This window comes from Haliotis rubra, unplaced genomic scaffold, assembly GCF_003918875.1.
Source record: "Haliotis rubra isolate DU_JTF1 unplaced genomic scaffold, ASM391887v1 Scf68, whole genome shotgun sequence".
Lineage (NCBI taxonomy): Eukaryota > Metazoa > Mollusca > Gastropoda > Lepetellida > Haliotidae > Haliotis > Haliotis rubra.
The window spans coordinates 825,534-845,696 of NW_025767390.1; positions in this window are offsets into that span (position 1 = coordinate 825,534).

A 20,163-nucleotide genomic window follows, 5' to 3' on the forward strand; every position below is an offset into this window, starting at 1 on the left:
AGTGCGTTGTAAACTTTAGTATTTAAGTATTTGTGTTTGTTAGTATTTATGAATTGTTCAAAATGGGTGGCCAAACTGTCTCCAACTGTAAATACAGTACGATGTATAATGTATTCCTCTATGAATGTTGTTATTTATTAGTACATCGGTCGAAGAAATAGCATGTAACTTAGTTAAATATGTGACACGACTTCATATGATAGAAGTGTCCTGTCAAACATATTAAGCATATAATAATGGCTGATACAACGGAAAGAATTTGCCTAATGATGTTTGATTAATTGCAAGTAATAGATCATAACTTGATATTTAGATATCATTTCAAAATTGATATTTGAATATTTGGCAGCATTGATTCGATATTATTTCAGATATTGACGTCGATATCAGTTCACTTGGACTTCCAATGCATGATCCGTTTCCTCACGCCAGTCTCCACAGTTGTAGTTTAATATATTTTATTTAAATCTAGTCTGGTGAGGTGAGGTGAAATTGGGTTTAACGTCGTGCTTGAGAATATTTCGCTCATATGACGACGTGCATGCGTGTGTATGTGTATGTGCGGCTGCTTGTACTAGGCCAGACTGAAGCTGTTTTTTTTTATAGTGCTAGCCCACTGAGATACCATGCCGCAGTGAAGCATGAATACCCCACTCAGACACATTAAACTGACTCCGAGCCGACCAGTCCTTGATGTACCCATTAATGCCGAGCGCCAGGCAGGGACCAACAAGTACCATATTTTAACGTCTTGTGGTATGACGCGGTCGGGTATCGAACCCGCGACCTCCCGCTCTCCGGGCGGACGCTCTAACCACTACAGCACAGAGGCGGTCTCTAGTCTGGTAGGTAGATGGTATATGCATATCTTGGTACTACCCAATCTGAATGTTTTGCATGTACTCCATGTCCGTCAGAAATCTTGTCATCAAAAATAAATTCTTTATCTTTTGAAGTTGTCATACAGGCTTTGTCACCATGGATGTCTTAATGAGAACTGAGTCTCTGCTACATCCATTCAGGTTAGTGTGAACTTGGTTAGTGAGTGAGTATGATTTTACGCCACTTTTAGCAATATTCCAGCAATATCACGACGGGGGGATACCAGAAATGGGCTTCACACATTGTACCCATGTGGGGAATCGAACTCGGGTCTTGGTGTGACGAGCGAACCCTTTACCCACTAGGCTACCCCACCACCCGCCTTAGTGGATGAGTGGACATAGTGGATTAGAGTCAGACTTAACGAAGTAGTGAGTGAGTTCAGTTTACTCTTTTAGCAAAATGTCAGCAATATCACGGCAGGGGACACCAGAATTGTGTGGGTTTCACACATTTTACCTATATCGAAACTTCCTCTTCCATGTGGGAGAAATCCTGCATAGCCAGAAGTATGTATATTGCCGCTTGGTCTTGCCTGATGAGTTGAGATAAATTACAAAACAAAGCTTCATATTGTAATAAGCATATTTAACCTAAGTAAAATATTCACTTATGGCTGACTTCAATGAGTGGCATTTTAGAATCCAGGAAGTACAATATAGACAAAATTTATGGATAACAACTTCTTCATTTCATGAGTGTGGCGTCTCGATACAAATTCTTGTACCGTTGTCACGGTGGATTGATACAGATTCTTGATTCATTCCTGCTTGACAACGGAACATGAATCTTTATCAAAACGTCGCACTCACGAAATAAAGAAGTTGTTATCCATAAAGTTTGTTTATGTTCTACTTATGACTGTATCTTAAAGACCATACTCTCATAATTATACCCAAGTACCCTAGAAAAGGAAAAAGGTATTTTATCAAACACTGCTCACATAAACATTTACTCAAATACTTGAATTTACGAGATTTATGTTTTAAGTTTTCCCAGAACTGCACAACCAAGAACCAACCCTGTACTGGCGAATGTGGCTAGGAATTAAAACAAAATGTGACAAAATGATTAGTTCTTAAAAAAGCATCTTATTACAAAACTTGCATCCTTATTTAATATGAATGAGTGAGAATTTATTGCAGTTTTAACAATATTACATAGCACACATCATACCCATGACGGGAACCAAACTCAGGACTTAATGAGTGACAGGTGAACGCTTTAACCACAAGGCCAACCCACCTTAACTTGTTTCATCAGAAAATCTAGGAAACATATTCAAGAAACCAAACTAGAGACATTTGGGGACAATTTACGAAGTAAAGAAAGAGCACACAACTCCCCCAAAATGATCCCAAAACATATCCAAGATCCCCAACTTTTTGGGTCAAGTGTAGATGAAGGAATCCTCTAAAAATGCAGAACTGTCTCAATATTATCATAAAAATATGTATGACGTCATGTCTACCACAAACAATTAAACTTCAAAAGAAAGAGTATATATACATAACTGCGTGATTCTTTTCAGTTTCCCTTTACAACTCACTGAGCATTGTTTATACAAGCATCCGGAAATGATTGTTTGTGTGTCTGTGGATTTAAGTAGACCATTTCAGATTAATGTCTATTAATATATATCGCTAATCTCCTACGTAGGAGATATTAAGTACTACGTAGGAGAAAGTATGTCCTACGTAGGAGATAGTGAGAACAAAATGTTTTTAGCGTAGTAGGGTCACGGTGAAACAAAACTTAATATCTCGTACGTAGGACATGGTTACTATCTCATACGTAGGACTTATTATCTCCTACTTAGGCAAATAACTGTCATTCTACCTACTTGTATACCGTTGTAACACAAAAGCCATATAATGAATGACCAATCATTATGTCACTCGTATAAAAATAACGCGCATAGCTTACCTACCCGATCCACTTGAAGTCCTCCCAGACCAGAAGCATAGGTAAATGGGATCTTGTTCTAACACAGAACCCCCATGATGTGAAATGCCACAAACTCAACAAGCTGTAATATTCATTCACAAGAAGATGGTTACGTAGTCTATTGTCTTGGAGGAAGGTCAGGAAAAATATTGTTGACAAACATTTTCTGTGTAGACTTCAAAGTACTACTCTCTACCGGCTTCTGAATCGTAGGAATAAGCATGCATAGATTGCCACCGATAGTCAAAGAAGGTCGGTGCAGGCAGATTATGACTCATATGCAACGACCTCTGAAATATCCAACACATAACAGTAAAGTGTAAAAGAAAGTGCAACACAACAGCGAACTAACTGCAACGCGTAATAGTAGGGCAAACTGAACGCAAGCCAGTAAAGTATAACAGTCGGTCCAACACATGACAGAAATGTGCAGCAATTAGTTCAACACATGACTCTAATAGTGAATGAAATAGTAGACTCTAAGGATAAAATGAAACACATGATGGTAGACTCTAGCAGCGAAGGACACAGTGAAACAGGACATTGTCTGGGGATTTAAGTCGACTATTTCAGATTAATTATATCAATATGTTCGCTCATCTCCTGCGTAGGAGATATTAAGTACTACGTAGGAGACACTATGACCTACGTAGGAGATATTAGGTACTACGAAGGAGACACTATGACCTACGTAGGAGACACTTTGACCTACGTAGGAGACACTTTGACCTACGTAGGAGATATTAGGTACTACGTAGGAGACACTATGACCTACGTAGGAGACACTTTGACCTACGTAGGAGATATTAGGCACTACGTAGGAGACACTATGACCTACGTAGGAGACACTTTGACCTACGTAGGAGATATTAGGCACTACGTAGGAGACACTATGACCTACGTAGGAGACACTTTGACCTACGTAGGAGATATTAGGCCCTACGTAGGAGACACTATGACCTACGTAGGAGATAATGAGACTAAAAACAATCACCGTGGCCCTACTACGTTTCCCTATTAAACCGCACTATTATTGTTTAATATTTGTTTTAAAACCAATTAAATTATTCCATTTCAGTGAGTTTTGCCGCTGTCGATTTTAAAAATGTCAGATCAAATACTTTCTTTACGTTTCCTTTAGAAAATACCAGTTCAGGACAATTAAGTTGTAAGGTTTCGGTATCCAGGATTGTTAATGATAATACACTAAGGTTTTTTATGTTCATAAAATATGATATTAGATATTGAACACTTATGGTGACACAATAATCTTCTTCGCTTACAAGCCCTGTGGCAGTTGTACTACAAGTGACAAGTTACGATATTGAATTTGGACGTCATGCTCATGAGCAGTAATCGTGCAATAACCCACCCTTTTAGATGAGTACAAAGACACATGTTTGTGCATATGCTTGGAAAACCAAACTTACACGAATTAAAATGGTAACTATGACACATTTTACTCTGATTTCAACAGAAACAAAATTGAAATTGAAACATGGTAACACATTACTGCAATCTGAGAAGAATACACAAAAACGTTAATATCAACAATGCTGGAAAGTATGGTCACCATGACTAACCCACAAATCTGATCGTCGCACAGCACAATTTTTAAACAATGGTTGTTCTGATTGTATGAACCACCACAGGCGACCACACCAGTATCATACTTCCTGTCGAAAACGTTGCCGTTTATTTTCCCCAGGTACTGTAATAAGATCCAACTTGCAGCCATAACGCAACCCCACCCCATCGCTGATGGGTTCAGCTGCACAGATCATCTCCTGATCATACGATGTCTTAATATGTGACAACGGCCGTGGGCAACGTGTAGAAGAAAGCGACTTTCATGAGACCAATGAACCCTACGCCATTTCCTCAAGTTGCAGTTTTGGAGTTTGCACCAGACGTTTAGAACTGCCTGTTCCTATCTGTGAGGAAGGTACGTCTGATCAGACGACATACCCTCAAGGGACGCAGCCTCCTTCCGATGGTGCTGATGGAGAGTCTGAGAGATTCCCACTCCCCATTGCAGCTCTTCCGCATGGTTTATCATACTGATGTCGTGCCAGGCGAATTTACATCGGATCATCATGGTCATTGGTGTTCCTCAGTCTGACAGGACTTGGACGACACTTTACTTGCCCGGTGTCCACGTGGTTTCTCGTAGGCCACAAGGTTCCTCTTATGTGCACTAATAGCTCTGTGGTTAATGTACAAGTTAGCACCAATGTTGCGACAAGACATCCCTGCATCATGCAAGCCAATAGCTTGTCATCATGTATAAAAACAATCTGAGCGTCTGCGTCTTGTCTTGTTAAAAAGCTACTTTTTAATACTTTTAAATTATTTCAGTGAATTGTAGCGCACGTACTGCAATTTTGAAATGTATTCTCCACTTTGTTCATGACCATCGCATCATGTGAAAATTGGACCCATAGGAAAAGAGCAGTTTGAAACTTCTACAAAGGTTGGTCGGTTGGTTTGTTAAACGCCGCAATATTCCAGCTATATGGCGGCGGTCTCTAAATAAACGAATCTGGACCAGACAATCCAGTGATCAACAGTATGAGCATCGATCTACGCAATTGGGAACCTATGACATGTGTCAACCAAGTCAGCGAGCCTGACCACCCGATCCCGTTAGTCGCCTCTTACGACAAGCATGGGTTACTGAAGATCAATATTCTAACCCGGACCATCACGGGTTACCTTACAAAGTTTCAGGACAGAACAAAGCCGAGTAACAGTATGTGTCTATTACGTATTATTTTAATTTAGGTTGATTAAAAAACGCCGTAAAAGGGGTAAAGAAGAACTGAAAACGACATAGAGGGACGTAGAAAACTCTTATCAGAGTGTACATTAAGCGTCAGCACGTGGGGAAACTTAGATGATTCTGATCAGCATGAGAAGCAGGCACCATCCCTTTCAGAAAATGGATACTTTCGCACTGGTACAAAACGCGACCTGTTGGCACATATAGAAGCACATATTACAGCAACATCAGAAGAGCCAACTGTTTCCACTTTAATTATTGACGGAGCTGTCACTGTTCAGAAGTTGAAACCTGGTACTGTCAAAACATTTGATGAATGTCTTCACTTGTCTCCTGCAGTCATCAACACACCGATATTCACATCATCATCCATTTTGCTCATGCCGCAAAATATGGCCATGAAAAGATTATGTTACGAACAGTAGCTGCAGATGTTGTAGTCCTTGCAGAAACGCTAAAAACATGTAACCCAGCCAACGCATGCAGCTCTTGTACAGCATGTGAACATGCAAGCATACCAGGCAGAAAATATGTGAGGTAAGTCACTTCTTCCGAGTCTTAACTCTGGATACAGCAGGAAGGTAGTAGATATGCACCTGGACAGCACTTCACCACGCATCAACGTCTTGTCAGGAGGTCGTCTCTGTGGCTGCAGAAAGGGGTGTAACAACGTATGCGAACAGTCCTCACTTAAATGCATTGGACTCTCCAGATATTTAACCAGAATATGTGGGTAATTATTATTGTGGTTAAAATTTCCCTGTAATGCATTGATGGCCTTTCCAAAGCTAAAACAGTAGCGAGAAAAGGCAAAGTAGTATATACCTCCTGCAACCGCCGTGAAGATGCGAGTTTGAATTGGTCTTCTGGAATCCATGCTTGTCGTAAGAGATCAGGCTAGCTATTCTCGAAACGTTCGTAGCCCTACGAACTTCTTAAACCCATTCTTAACACATTGGCTACGATCAAAGTTAAGAATTCTTAGGGCTACGAACGTTTCGAGAATAAGGGCCCAGGTCGTCACCCTCACTTACATTCTTCAAGCACTCCACAGCAATGCACATCCTCTTACAGCCAATTCAGCACGTTTCCTTATGTTGAGTGTACCATTCTATTGTAGGCTTGCCATGGGTATATGTGTGAAGGCGCGTTTGTGTAAATCGAGGTTGTGTGGGAGGCTGATGTCAAAGTTTAGACCCATGAAGATTTAGGTTAGACAACAGGTCCCGATCCACAAACCGTTCGTAACGTTACGACCTGTCGTAACTCTATAGTTTACCATAGGCTTACGAATGTCGTAGCGCTACGAACGCTTTGTGGATGGGGACCCAGGGTCAGGTGGTCAGGCTTGTTGACTTGGTTTACATATGTCATCGTATCCCAAATTGATTGTCTGGTCCTGAGTCGATTATTTACAGACCGCCGCCATATAGCAGGAGGAAGCAGAAATATTGCTGTGTGTGGCGTTAACAACAAGCAAAACCTGCGCATGCGCAAAATGGAGTTATTTTGAGTGACTCCACATACGAAAATGTTCACTATGCATCAGGTAATACATGTGCAACGTTTTATGCTGTTATCATTACAAGTCGGGGGCGGTGGGGTAGCCTTGTGGTTAAAGCGTTCGCTCGTCACGCCGAAGGCCCGAGTTCGATTCCCCACATGGGTACAATGTGTGAAGCCAATTTCTGGTGTCCCCCGCAGTGATATTGCTGGAATATTGCTAAAAACGGCGTAAAACCATAGTCAGTCAGTCATTACAAGTCATGCAGAATTCATTTGTTTCGCCGCTCCGCGATAACCTGAGATTTTACATTCGCTTCAATCAACATATTAATCCTGAGCAACGGGATATGATGTTTTCAGTAAGAGTGTGTCACAATGATTTTACACGGCTTTTAGCAATATTTCAGCAATGTGTTACGGCGGGGACACAAAAAATAGGCTTCACTTGATGCACACAACTGGGAATCGAACCCGCGTCTTTGTGTGACGAGCGAACGCTTTAACCACTCCGCTACCCCAGCGTCCCTTGTAGGAAAGAGTGAAAACGTGTACAAATGGCTTTTGGAATGCGAAAAAAATATACTTTTAAAGGTTTACGATTAACATTCTCAAAGCTTTAGGCGTAAATCAAGCGCCACTCAACTATCACGATTCTTATGCTGTGCTCATGTAGAATACAACCTACATGTAAATGAAAAACCGCCGGAATCTGGCGTTAAAATAATAATATTGTTTGACTTTATCACTGTGGCGTCTACCCTCTCTCTCCACCACACGCACACACACACACACACACACTAGATAGAAATTCATGCGTATTGTACAGTTCATTATGAGTGATGATATGTTTTGGTGCTACGGAATTAACAATAATCTTTAAAGATAATAGGATTGTTGTAATTATTCTTCGCACAGAAAACTTGCAATGACCGACAGGCCCGGGCCAGAATTGGTCCTCAGTAACCCATGCTTGTCGTAAGAGGCGACTAACGGGATCAGGTGGTCAGGCTCGCTGAATTGGTTGACACATGTCATCGTATCCCAATAGAACTATGCTCATGATGTTGATCACTCGATTATTTATAGACCGCCGCCATATAGCTGGACTATTGCTGAGTACGGCTTTAAACAACCAACCAACCGACCAACCGAAATATTCTCCTTGTCTTAAAGTCCTCGGTGAGTCACTCAGGCAAACAGGCAAACGAATCAGTCGTAAAATACGCGATAATACACACTCAGAGAGCGGGTGACGGTGTCGTGACAAGCTCATCAATGTGTAGAAACTGCATACTTTAGGCTGTCAGGGGACCACTGATCGTGGATACGAATCAAAGATTAGATTCTTTCTCTTGCATCACGCTACCCAAGATCTTTGGTTTCACTAACATATCAGCTTTCTAAGACCCTGCATCACTGTTTTCCCTCAAGACAAGCCGTGGCATATCAAGAGTAACATCAAGGTTTACTTTTGGCCGTCTTTAAAGAAAATCCCTGATTGAGAAAATCAATTGTTAATCATACCCTATATGAAAACGCAGCAACTAAACGAAACTGCGATTTTTTTAAAACAGGAAAACACTTAATTTAATCACCCATATAATGAAGCTTATTTGCTTGACCAAGGTGTGTGCTTGGGTACACGTGAAACAACTGTCATATATCTGGGGCGAATGAGCGTGACTGAGTATGGTTTTAAGACGCTTTCACCCACATTCATCAATATAACGGCGGGGGGCACCAAAATGGGCTTCACACATTGTCACTTTGTAGGAAACAGAACCGGCGAACGCTACTAGAATCAGTGATCAAACCCACAGCCAAGACACATACGCACAGACACAAAAATACAGACACACAGGCACGCACGTACACACACGCACACACACATGAACCCACCCAGTAAATACATACACACTGAGAAACAAACTCTCTCTCTTTCTCTCTGTAGCTCTCTCTGTCTCTCTCGCTCACACACACAAATAAAATAGAACAAAACACCACCACCCAAAACACCCCCCCCAAAAAAACCCCAACAACATTGACTTACGGTAGTCGCAGCGTAAACACACCCCGCAAAAAACAACCCAACAACCGCCCCCCCAAAAAACTAACAAATAAACAAAAATAACACCACACAAAAAAACCTAACAACAACCCAAAACAAATCAACAAAAACAAAAAAACAAAACAAAAACCCAACAACCCAAAACACGCACATTGTCCGGAGTACCGTGGTTTCACTGATTCCACCAACATCCAACCATGTTCGCACACATTGTGACCATGGCAGGAATCGAACCCCTTGCAACCTCACTACCATTCATTTAGATAGTACATGCATCTCTATTTGTTCTGGTATAAACATAGCCGTACCCAAAAGTACATCACACATGCTCTTGAGGTACAAAAGGAGAGTCAACAAATATTTCAACCTCCAGACCACGTGTTAACATCCTGGAAACCCAAGAACGTTCCTTTCCACTTGGTGAAACTCCAACATAGCAATACTGGTGGTGGCTCGCTTGTATTGAGTGATGCTGTTGACTTGAAGAGTGTCCACAAGCGATCATCACATGTCTGTAAGACTGCAGACTGAAGTACAGCCAGACTGGAAGATAAGATGACTTGAAGAAGGAACACAAGGATAACCACGAGCAACTGCCTCTGTGAGATGTCACACGCGTTTATCACACTTCTGTGATCCAAGTGCAGACGCACTAAGCACAGCTTTCCTAAGATAAGAACCATTTCCGTCTGTTTCTAAATACTGGGAGATCAATATGTTTTGGAACTTTCAAGGCAAAAAGATTGACATGTTGTAACTAATCACACAGACTAAATCTTTTCCTTGCATGCAATGAGGATGAATTAAGGAAAAAACATGTTTTCTTCATGAAATGTTCATTAATACGGTCCACGTGGATTGATTTCTAATACATAATTCCACGAAGAGATGATTCTCTGAAAAATTAATAGCATGTTTTTAGCTTTTAGAAGATTGAGTTAGTGGAAAGCAAAGGCGAAAGTTGTGTTTTAAACAGGAGTATTTTCCTCTTTATTTTACATCCCATGCATACGACTTAGAAGGTAAACAAAACCTGATTTTTTCGTAATTACTACAGTTAGCCTGTCATCTCATGGCAAATTACCAGTATCGGGTGTTCTTTTACTTCACATGCTTGTCGTAAGAGGCGACTAACGAGATCGGGTGGTCAGGCTCGCTGACTTGGTTGACACATGTCATCGGTTCCCAATTGCACAGATCGATGCTTATGCTGTTGATCACTGGATTGTCTTGTCCAGACTCGATTATTTACAAACCGCAGCCATATAGCTGGAATATTGCTGAGTGTGGCGTAAAACTAAACTCCCTCCCTCCCTCTTTTACTTCATTTCAGTAGAATATTAATGACCGGGTGGGCGAAATGTCACCTAACCTCGCAGTTGTAATATGTAATGTATGTTCCTATATCTGGTAAATCATCATATTCTTATGTTCATGTTCAAGTAAAAAGAAGCAGTAAAAACGTTTCCTGAATATCTCGAAAATCAGCCCTTCTGGCAGATTATCTACGGAAGCCTTTTAGGTTCATTTGCTTTTTTGCTCTACTCTTGACATTTTAAGACACCAAGTTGAAGTTGGAAGGTGCTAAGTTGACACTACAACACAAAACAAAAAACAAATAAAAAAATTATGATAAAAACCTAAACAATCCCCAAACAAACCCAAATGTTCCTAAAAGGCTTCCTCAACTATATGTGCGCAGAGCTTTTTAAATTGTCTCTGCATATTGTCCTATATGTTTATTTTTTCTTTACCGCCGCACTCCAACTACATATCAATAAGGTCGGTAAATATTCTATCCTGGACCGGACAATCTAGTAACTAACATCGTGAGCATCGATCTACGTAAGGTGAGTTGACTAGTGGACACTTGAAGCCATCCCTCTTGTCATACAGTCGGGTTCAGAATATTATTGGTGAGCTCTGTCTCACTGGTCTTCTACTTGAGGTGGGTCAGTGGAAGGAAGTTGCAATTAACAGTTATTCGATATCAAATCATCGATTTACCTGAAGCGTAAGTTAAACTATATGACATCTGGCCAATCACCCATCAGTCCTTCAACACCAAATCTCTTTTAGCTAAATGTCAGAAAGACCACACACCACTTCCCACATTCCGACCCCGTGAACCATGCACTATCAGAAACCATCCGTGCCCCAACCCGTTGCAATATACATGCATTCTGAATCTCAGTATTTTCATCCCAAGACCGACACAGCATAAATGACAATATCTCAGATTACATCGTGTGATCAATAGCCTCCCTTCCCACAGTCGTCAGTTGGTCTGGCTGTCTGTTCGAAATGACGTACATTGTATACGATATTACCATACCTCAACATTTAATCATTATGTTCATGACACTTGGGAAAATGGGCAAGAATGAAGCTCGACCTTGTCACTGGAAGGTCCCAAATATATCGGAACCTTATATCTTAATGTCCAAAATAAATCGGAACCAGATTTTTTAATTGTTAGACTTGGGCTGCATCGACTGTCAAATGTTCAAAGATGTTAGATAGATACATGTAACATTTGACACAATGTGAAATTAGCTAAATGAAATAAAGTCATATCAATGCTATAAGGCATGAGATCTAAATTTACACCGTTAACAAACATTCCAGAAAGGGATTTCACTGTTTAGAGAAAATGGGATAGACTTATGTGTCAAACTGACCCCATGCTGACCGAGATGGGGATTGGGGTGCCAGGATATCTTTGACATGGTTGATTTCATGGCGTTGATTTGTTACTCGTGTTTACAGTCTCTTCTTTAGTTCTTCAATGACAATGGAATAGTGCTGAGTCCATCTACTATGTAACCTAGCACCTTTTAGCATTGACATGTACCCTTGGTTGTACGCATTGTGATATGTTGACTCTACCATTATTTCTATTTTCGTTACTGACCGCCTGCGAAGTTACAGCGTCCGCCCGGAGAGTGGTTGTTTGATGCCCCACCACGTCATCCCAAATGATGTGAAAAGGCGTCTGGGTATTTCAGGTGTTGCCGAGAAAGCTCCCCCAAGAACACACTATGAGCAATTTTGAATTTTGTCAACACCTGGCTTATACCCATCTTTGCACTATCCGGCAGGACAACGACATTGAAAAAATCACCATCAACATTAAGATTCGGTCTAACAAACTTGGCATGTTATATTGTGTCATACTTAGCTTTCATTATACAGTATGACATGCTTTATCAGGGGACCATAAAGAGTATATAAATTTGTTCAAACGTACAGACTGAAGGTCTATGAAGAAGAGCTTAACCTGGACTGACTGGCATATATTCATGATTGAGAGAGGACCGAGAGCGGTGGGCTCAGTTATCAGAGTTGATCCGTCCTTATTCCTATCAGTAAACTGACACAGACATACATAGGCAAACATACATGTAAAACATTTTAAATTGTACTGAGCAGCAAGACCATTATAGCATTATAACAAAACACGGTGTAGACGTCCCTAATGTCAGACAAATATCTTAAGTAGATGTAAGTGCTTTGTTGATATCTCCGACTCATTCCACTTAGAGGCTTTCCAGTTATCTCACAAGGGATAGTTGTAATCGACCAATGTATTGCACACAATCAATTACATACAATTTGTCGTGCAGCACGAGCAGAATAGCTTCTTGTCTCATGGTAATTTCCTGTTTGCATGTCGCATCTATCTGTCATTATGGAGCCAAAACATATCCCTGGCGTCATTTTGTATCGTCATGCAATAAGTGTTATCAGTATCTAAAATTAGGGACGTTATTCCTGCATAGGGTAGCATGCCAAGAAGTAGGACATCCAGGCTGGAGTTGAAGAACAGTTTTATATGAATTACACACATCACTTCAGACCAAAATAATGTCATTTAACGTTGTTCTGAGTACAATGTATCATGGAACTGGTGTTATCATGGATGTTTTGTTGTATTGTGTTTTGGTTGCGGTGCACTTTGTCTTTATCTCTCATCATCAACAGTTCGTTCCTCCATCAGATGGTGTCTATGCAGCATCCCTGAAGTATTGACGTCATACATCAGATCCGTTTTGTCTCAATTGCATACATCGCTTCAGACCAAAATAATATCTGTCTTGGTGGTCTTGGTATCTTGGAATTTGTGTTTAACCATCGGATGTTTGGCTCTATTGTATTTAGGTTGCGGTGCACTTCGTCTGTATCCCTCGCCAACAGTTCGTTCCTCCATCGTATGGTGAATACATGTATGCGGGATCTCTGAAGTATTGACGTTGTACACCAGTGGCAAACAAATCGCAAAAAAGTTGGTACGTGTTGCATGGAATTGATCTTGTAATATGATTTTCTGCCCAGCGGCAAAATGTAACTTCTCTGATAAGGTTAAAAACTGAAAATCCGATTTCATATCTTGTGAATGGTTTGGAAGATTGCTAAGGCCTCTACTTCAGTGTACAGCGAACCTTACTGCCATACCCCTTGGAGATATTTGAGAGCATATTGATTCTTCATAATTCACTGATCCATTCAAACAATTATCACTTTTAATGCTTTCGGCATACAATCCAGATTGACTTGTGTCTCTTGTAGAGGTTTTACAAGGTGTACAAGGTACACATGACAAAACAGTTAACATCTTCTTTACCAAAATCCTGTTAATAAATCGAGGGGTTGCTTGCTTCAGATTCAGTTTGAATTTGAGCACCTCCTAATGTATGGTGAATTTGCCTTCTGTAGCTACTCGTATTGATGAGCTATTCTGTCAGTCTAAAGGACAAAGTGGGTCCTCAATCCTTGTCACCCAAGGGACAGGCTGACAACGCACTATCATATCGCACACCTGATCATATTGCAGGATTGTCTTATGCATACATAGTGGGTCCGAATTGGGAAGAATTCCACAGTTAGGGAAAATTAGCTGACGCCTGAAATCAGATTTCATTCGTAAAAACATTCACAAGTTCCGAAGAATTTTGCAAATACTCTTATGTTTTAAGATTTACAAGAAGAAATATAACCTTTGTTGCAAATATATTCATTCAGAAGGGGTATTGCTGATCAAAACGATTAAATGCTTTTAAAATACATTTGTTCCACTTGGGAAAAAGAACAACCCTATGCTAATGATTTTTGTTCCACACAACACAAAAGAACGTTTTGCTCATTTCACTGTCTGACAGTAAGTAATCACATTCCATTATCCTTTCGTGAACATGTGATGGCAATATTCATAAGACGACCCAGAATAGTTCTAGACACACCTATTATCACTGTGTGAAGATCTTTCCATTGTCCTTTCGAGAACATTCATCAGAAGATTAAGAATTTATCTGCTATCATTGTTTGACGTGATAACAGTGTTTACCAAATATGTTCCATCATTTTTTCGCGAACATGTTATAGGAAGACAAGAAACAAGGGAACAAGGGAGTCTGACGTACCCACCTGGAATAAGTTTTACTTCATCGTCCGCAGTGTTGCACAGCATCTCCCGCATATGTGTTTGTGGCTAAAACGTCGCCTTCCTCATGAAATGAATGTCTCTTCATCTTCACACGCTCAAGTTCCCACGAAGTACTCGTTACATTACATCATATCATTTGTTTTGTATATTCATTTGTCTGCATGCATAGTTTCGCCTTTACTCTGTATGAAGTCCTCCTCTCGGTTATGTAAAAACAAGATTACCATACTTGTGTTTCCCACAAACAAGATGACCATTCGACTACAGACCTATTGTGTTAAGGTTATTGTCTGCAGACATGCAGTCTTTCCTCTAATATCCAAATTAAGTTTTTCACGTACTTTCTCTCATTGCAGAATAAGTCTACATGGTATTTGCATCTTGTGTGATCCCCGTTATATATATTCTTTGCACAAAGTTCAAACAAGTTATATCTCCAGCTCCCCCTTGAGCTTAGAAACCACTCTACCCATGAAGTCGACCCTTCACATGGTTGTTCCCATCCTAGAAATTCCAATCCGATTTTCAATTTTGAAAAACCAATAAATTGCCAACACCAGAAGATCAGGGTTAGAATTGGTGTCCGTCAAACATGCTTGCCGTAATAGGTGACTAACGGGATCGGGTGGTCACCTGTCATTGCGTCGACATCCCAGTTGTGTTGATCGATGCTCATGATGTTGATCTCTGGATTTCCTGGTTTAGACTCGATTATTTACATATGGGGGCCATAAAAGTTAAAGAACGTACACACAAACAGCCTAACATTTTTGCTTGGTTTGTTGTGCGATCTCAAAGCCGTAGTGTAACACTGACACGCTACTCAGATACACGTTACTGACATCCAGTCAATCAGTCCATGTAGTAATCCCGTATTGCCGAGCACAGGGCATCAGTTTCAATCTTTTAACGTCTTCTTCACGCGGCTGGTGATCGAAACCTTCCCCATTCAGGAAAAAACTTACCAGATGAATTAATTGATCAATCAATTTAGTTTAAGAGATGCATCGCCTAAAGGTTTAGTTTAGACTAAACCTCAATCACTAAATATATACTCAACACCAAAAGTTCTTGTGACACATATCTTTTTGGAAAAATTTGCTGAAGTGTAACCAAAACCATAAAAAAACACGTCCACAATACGATAACACGAGTCAGTCTCTGTAAACATAAGTTGCGGATAGATTCTTTCATTATGGATAAAGACACGTTCATTGAGTGTTACCTGAGTGTTACAGTGAATTTCGAACCACAAGTAAACTCTTTTGATGCTAAGGCTTTCTGAAAATGAACGGTAGCGGGCACTTGGAACCACACAACGAGAAGTTGCTCATCGATTTGTCCATAGGAACACTGTATGGAACTTGTGGCATCGACATCAGCAAATTCACAAGCCAGATGTCTGTTCTGTACATTACATGTATTTGTCTTGCATTTGGTTTCTTATTTTTTCTTCTATATCACTTTGAATGGCGTCACTAGAACTTTTGTTGTTCAGTATATATATTATTGATAACAGCAAACATCTTTTAAAGTGAAAATGAGACCAATAAGATGAGGAAATGAGATCACAACCGATGTTAAAGAAGTAAAGGTGATATTTTGTCTCGGAGTATAAAGTAATAATCAGAAAAATTGGGAACTTTCTATTTTCATGTTAAGAACGGGATCCAACAGTGTTTTTTACAAAAGAACAGTGTGTAAATCGAGACATGATGACCGTAAAGAGAAAGGTTTCAAATCACATCAAGGGCAGATCGCAGGTAATAACGTATTTAATCCATAAAATGAATCCATTTATAAACGAAATGTGCAGAGTAAATTGTGCGTCATGAAAAACCCTGGCATGAAAAACAAAACATCAAAGCGATCACATTCAAGGATGCTTAAATGGAACAATGTGACTTTTCGTTGTAAACAGTATTAAGGAGTTGGAAGGTGTGGACTATACGTTTATATGGGAGTGGTAGAGTTAGTTCTTTTTGTAATTGTGGCATAATCTACTGAGACGCTCAATCGACCCTTGTTTTTCCTAATTAGAAATATCATGTCGACGTAGTTCAATATTGTTGGATGTCATTGAATGAATTAGGGAACGTGATAGATTCAGCATCTAGTATTGATGAGTGTTTTTTCTTTGTTTCATGTAAATTTGTTGTACAGCGCCACACAGAATAATGTATCTGCGATGGAACAGTTGTCTGTAGCAGATGTAACAGCTATGGAGTTGTCACCGTCATCATGATCCTTGATCTACGCATTTGGGATGCACATACATGCATAAACCAGGCAAAGGAGCCTGGTGAGCAGAGATACACGTGCGTGTGCAGGTGAGTGAGTAATTGTGTGTTTGTTTAATGCAACTTTCAAAGTATTTCTCTTATTTCAGTGATAATAATTAAAATACTCACTCACTGTTGAGACTTTTCATTATTTTCCAAGACTAAGCTCAAACAAATGATTTAAGTAGGCCCAGCAATTAACCAACCAGTTACATCCGGGAATAGGAATGCAAAAGAAGTGGGACACCCAAGTAGGTATCAATAAATTACACCACATTACAACAACTATCTGTTACAACCTCTTGGGTTGTCAGTCGAGATTTGAAGAGGTCATATTAATATGTCGAACACAATTGCCAACACCTGAATGTATGATGTAAATCCAGCTAGGGTGCATGAAGATAGCAAAAGTACTGCCAGTCCCCGTGGACCCAAGTATGGTGATCTGTCTTCAGATGCTGCCCATCCATAGCCCGTTAAGATATTGCTGATGTGACGATAAATATTAACTCACTCACTCATTATCAATGGTAAAGATCCTCCATTTAGTGTCCCTTGTGATGTGTCAATGCTCATGGTGGACATATTGACCGAGAGAATTAAATTTTGACCGTTCTCTCACTGTGACCTCATTAGTATGTGTCCTCCAGAAAAGTTAAAAATGTGCCATTTGCAAACATATCTAACTTATATATATATCAATCATAATAACTTTTGCCTTTGAGTATATTTTTAATAAAGAATTTGTTTGTTTTATACCCAAACTGTGATACTGAACATACTGTTTTACTATCCTTTGTAGAGAGATGTTTAATATTATTCAACTTGTTCTCATTGCAATATTGCCGACATGATGTACATTTTTAACTCCTGAAGTATGCGTGGGTTCGTCCCTGTCTGATTATTGCAGTTAGAATCCATGCAGTATTTTCTATACAACATTATTCAGCACACAAATGTATAGGTTGTCAAAGGTTTTACACGATTCAGTGATGGGTTGCCCTTTGTTGATGATTTTAATGTTTCTTGTCGTGGTGAAGGCACACACATGTAGGCACATATTAAAGTAAGCAAATGGGAATCTGATTCAAAACGATTTCCTATGTAGGCCTTACTGACTGAACCCGGGCCTTTGGCGTGACGGGCGAACGCTTTAACCACTAGGCTACCCCACCGCCCCGATTACAATCAGAAAGCAAACGTAGAAACGCCGAGGCAATGATCATTTTATTTAAGTGTTCCTCATCGCCGCATTCAGCAATATTCTCGCAATATGGAGGCAGTTGGCATAATCGAGTCTGGACCAGACAACCTTGTCTCTGTCATCAAGAGCATCGATCTAAGCAACCTGGGATACGATGACATGTGTCAACCAAGTCAGCGAGCCAGACCACCCGATCCCGCTAGACGCCTCTTACGACAAGCACCAGTCTTCAAGCACAATTTCTTGTTACAAAGTACCACATTCGGGAGACCTTGACACGTTTTACTTCCGGGGCATCAAGCCAGGACGTAGCGTGGACCTGACACGTCTTCTTTCTTAACCCGTATTGGTAACTGAGGCACGTGGCAGTTCTTAAGCATTTTTTACAACAGTTCCACCTGGTCATACCGTTGAATGTCATCTCGGCATGCACCATCATTTTGTAGCCTTCATACGACATCAGTGACAATCCATACACTTTACAGCCTTGAAATAGAGTAATAGTAATCATATATAACATGTCGAAGGAACATTATCTTTCATAACATGATATAGATCACAGCTGTCGTAATATCAAGAAGGAATACATGGCCTTGGTGAATGAGTGAGGTGAGTTGGATTAAATTTGTTGCATAATGGCGTGTCGGCTTGATATCGAGTGAGTGCAGGACATGCTTCGTCATATTGCACTCCATCGTCATGGATTAAATACTGACAACAAAGAAACATAATGGTGGCGAGTTATGGAATTCGATCCCATCATCACAGTTTTTGGCCATACATAAATGACCCAGTTCGAATTGCAGTCCCTGTACCCTCCACGGTGAGTGAATTGTGTTGGTACAATGCTTGAACAGTATACCGATCATATTACGGAGTGACAGGGACTTATTGCACTCACTGGCTACTGGGTCAACATTAACTGGACCAGCAAGCTTATCAGTTGTCAGTGCTTATAATTGAGTGTTTCTACAGTAACTCAACAGTAACTTTCTACAGTAACTCAAAGGTGATTCAAGCACACTCTGTTTCATGCTTAATTCAAACAGCCCTGCTGTCATTAATCTAGAATGCCATAACCATTTGTCAGGCTGATAAGGAAACGGGGATACGGAGAAACCAGACCCGAGCGAAAACGAACCCAAAATATATCGAGATAACAGCCGCCGCGCTGGAGAGTACGCCACCAAACCTAGAAAAAAAGGCCTCTGCGCCAACATAGTTGCAACAAAATCAAAGGAGCATTATAACTACAAAATCGTCAACATTGAGACAATTAGATGTTATTATAAATCAGGATTGACTTACGTCTGACACAAGTGTTGGTGGCAGGATTGAAACTTAAACCCATGGGACACTTGCATTTTTCATCGAAGCACAGAAGCTTACTGGGTGAACAGTCCTGGTTCATCTTGCAATTTTTAAGTAGCATGTCTGCAGGTTTACCTGTGTTTATTTAAGATTCAAGATTGCATTCTTCATATATATATATATATATTCTTCAATATTTATATATATATATATATATAATATTATATATATATACACACAAACACACACACTCAGGGGCAAAAGAAACGTAACCTTATTATTGAGGCTAAGTAATAAAAGATGACAAAAGATAAACAGAAAATCAATGTTGTAATTAGAAGACAAATAGGTGAGGAGCATGGAAAATCAAATTCATTAATCGGGGCCAATAATTGTATGAGATAATTGCAAAAAAAACCCACATAATATTCATATGTCCTGTATTCGATCTGTAAGATGAGATACGTCGATGTTTGTGACACAGAGACACTCCTGTGAGTCAATATCGAGTGTGGTCACCACCGGCATCTATGCAGGCTCTAACACGACGCCGACCAGATAAGGTCAGACGTCTGATCACGTGAGGAGGTATCCTGTTCCACTCCTCCCTCAAAGCATGGATGAGGGTTTGTATGTTTGTCTGTTGAATCTGTCTCCCAAGATGGTCCTACAAATGCTCAATGGGTGAAAGATCCGGAGAGCGTGATGGCCATGGCAGGACAACAACGTTGTTGGCGT